This window comes from Phyllostomus discolor, chromosome 1, assembly GCF_004126475.2.
Source record: "Phyllostomus discolor isolate MPI-MPIP mPhyDis1 chromosome 1, mPhyDis1.pri.v3, whole genome shotgun sequence".
In the NCBI taxonomy this organism is placed as follows: domain Eukaryota; kingdom Metazoa; phylum Chordata; class Mammalia; order Chiroptera; family Phyllostomidae; genus Phyllostomus; species Phyllostomus discolor.
This window is the reverse complement of record NC_040903.2, coordinates 137693283-137696356: the sequence shown is the minus strand read 5'-3', so window position 1 is coordinate 137696356 and position 3074 is coordinate 137693283. Positions and strand designations below refer to the sequence as shown.

Sequence of the window (3074 nt, the reverse complement as noted above, 5' to 3'; positions counted from 1 at the left end):
CTAGAAACATACAGTCTTCCAAAACTAAATCAGGAAGAATCAGAGAATCTGAATGGACAGATTACACCTAATGAAACTGAAGCAGTAATCACAAAACTCCCAACAAACAAAAGCACTGGATCAGATGTCTTCACAAGTGAATTTTACTAAACATCCTGAGAAGAACTAACCCCTTTCCTTCTCAAACTATTTCATAAAATTCAACAGGAGGGAAGGCTCCCAAACTCATTTTACAAGGCCAGCATTGCCCTAATTCCAAAACCAGATAAAGACACTACAAGGGAAGAAAATTATAGGATAATATTTTTGATGAACATAGATGCTAGAACCCTCAGCAAAATATTAACAAACCAAATAGAGCAATGCATTGAAAAGATCATACACCATAATCAAGTGGGATTTATTCTGGGAATGCAAGGTTGGCACAACATTTGCAAATCAATAAATGTGATTCACCATATAAACAAAATGAAGGATAAAAACTACATGATCATATCAATAGATGCAGAAAAAACATTTGATAAAATACAGCATCCAATTTTGATAAAAACTCTCAGCACAGTGGAAACAAAACCTAAACATAATAAAACAAAGAGAAAACATACATAAACATAATAAAGACCATAAATGACAAACCTGTGGCCAGCATCATAGTCAATGGGCAAAAACTACAAGCATTTCTCTTAAGATCAGGAACAAGACAGGGATGTCTGCTTTCATTTCTCTTATTCAACATAGTACTGGAAGTCCTAGCCATAGCAATCACACAAAAAGAAATAAAAGGCATCCAGACTAGAAAGGAAGAAGTAAAACTGCTATTATTGCAGATGACATGATACTGTACATGGAAAACCCCAAAGATTCCACCAAGAAACTTCTAGAACTAATAACTGAATTCAACAAAGTAGCAGGATACAAAATTAATATCTAGAAATCAGTTTCATTTTTATATAACACTAATAGAATGAACTAATAGAATGGGAAATTAAGAAAATAATCCCATTCATGATTGCTTCAAAAAGACAAAAATGATTTCAGAAGTGCTTTTTGAGGTAGTGTGTGGGTTACTGTGGTCTTTTGTCAGCCTCCACCATGGCTTACCATGGCCAGGGCAAAAAAATGCAGAAGGTGATGGTACAGCCCATCAACCTTATCTTCAGATACTTGCAAAACAGATCTTGGATTCAGGTGTGGCTTTATAAGCAAGTGAATATGCAGATAGAGGGCTGTATCATTGGTTTGATGCATACACGAACCTTGTATTAGATGATGCAGAAGAGACTCATTCTAAAACAAAGTCAAGTCAAAACAACTTGGTCAGATCATGCTAAAAGGAGATAATATTACTCTCCTCTAAAGTGTCTCCAACTAGAAATGACTAATGAAGTGAAAAATTGTTGAGAAGCAATAGTTTGTGTTTTTAGGTGGTCTTTGTTGCAGGTAGTCCCTGAATATTTACTCATATTGTTTTGATTACCCTTTTGTTACTACTAGATGACAATAAATGCTATGTGATTGTTTTTATTAAAACAAAAGACTAAAATACCTAGGAATAAACCTAACCAAGGTTGTAAAAGAGCTGTACTTGGAAAATTATAAGACACTGAAGAAAGAAATTGAAGAAGATACAAATAAGTGCACATACCTTGTCGTGGATAGTAATATTAACATCATTTATATGTCCATACTATAGATTCAACACAATTGCTATCAAGATTCAGCACAGTTGCTCTATAGATGCAACACAATTGCTATCAAGATTCTAATAATGTATTTCACAGAACTAGAAAAAAGTATTTAAAAAAATTACATGGAGACTCAAAAGGCCCCACACAGCAACAGCAATCCTGAGAAAGAAGAATAAAGTAGGAAGAATCATGCTACATAATATCAAACTGTACTATAAAGCCATAGTAATCAAAACAGAATGGTACTGGCATAAAAACAGACACATAGATCAATGGAACAGAATGGAGAGCCCAGAAATAAAACCACAGCTTTTTAGTCAGTTAATATTTGACAGAGGAAGGAAGTATACACAATGGGTTAAAGATAGTTTATTCAATAAATGGTGTTGGGAAAAATGGTCAGATATATGCCACAAAATCAAAGTAGACCACTTTCTTACACTACTCACAAGTATTCAAAATGGATCAAAGACCTAAATGTTAGACCTGAAGCCATAAAAATCCTAAAAGAAAACATAGGCAGCAAAATCTTGGACATTGCTCATAGCAATATTTTATTGGATATATCTTCCCAGGCAAGGGAAACAAAAGAAAAAAAATAAGCAAATGAGACTACATCAAACTAAAAAGTTTTTCACAGCAAAAGAAATCATCAGCAAAATAAAAAGAAAACCCAAAGAATGGGGGAATATATCTGCTGATACATCTGATAAGGGGCTAATATTCAAAATTTATAAAGAATTTACAAAACCTAACACCTAAAAAACAAACAACCAAATTAAAAAACGGGCAAAGGACTTGCATAGACATCCCTCTAAAGAGGGCATACAGATGGTCAATAGAAAAATGAGAATATGCTCAATGTCACTAATCATTGAGGAATGCAAATTAAAACCACAGTGAGATATCACTTCACACCTGTCAGAATGGCTAGCATCAACAAATCAACAAACAAGTGCTGGTGAGGACGTGGAAAAGGTGAACTATTTCACACTGTTGGTAGGAATGCAGACTGTTGCAGCCACTGTGGAAAACAGTATGGAGATACCTCAAAAAAATAAAAATGAACCTGCCTTTTGACCCAGTAATCCTACTTTTGGAAATATATCCAAAGAACCCAAATCACTAAACTGAAAGAACATAAGCACTTCCGTGTTCGCTACAGTATTATTTACAATCGCCAAAATATGGAAGCAGCCCAAGAGTCCATCAATAGATGAGAGGATAAATAACTATGGGTAGTTACACAATGGATTACTACAAAAAGATAATTTTTTACTTTACAACAATATGGATGAAACTGGAGGACATTACACTAAGTGAAATAAGCCAGTCAAAAGAAGGCAAATACCATAAGATTTCACTCATGTGGAATCTAATGAAGAA

At 34.2% G+C, this 3074-nt stretch overlaps 1 pseudogene; it reads left to right on the top strand.

The window, feature by feature from the left end:
- The first annotated feature begins 1092 nt into the window (after positions 1-1092).
- LOC114493427 lies at positions 1093-1524 on the top strand (annotated as a pseudogene).
- The last annotated feature ends 1550 nt before the right edge of the window (positions 1525-3074 follow it).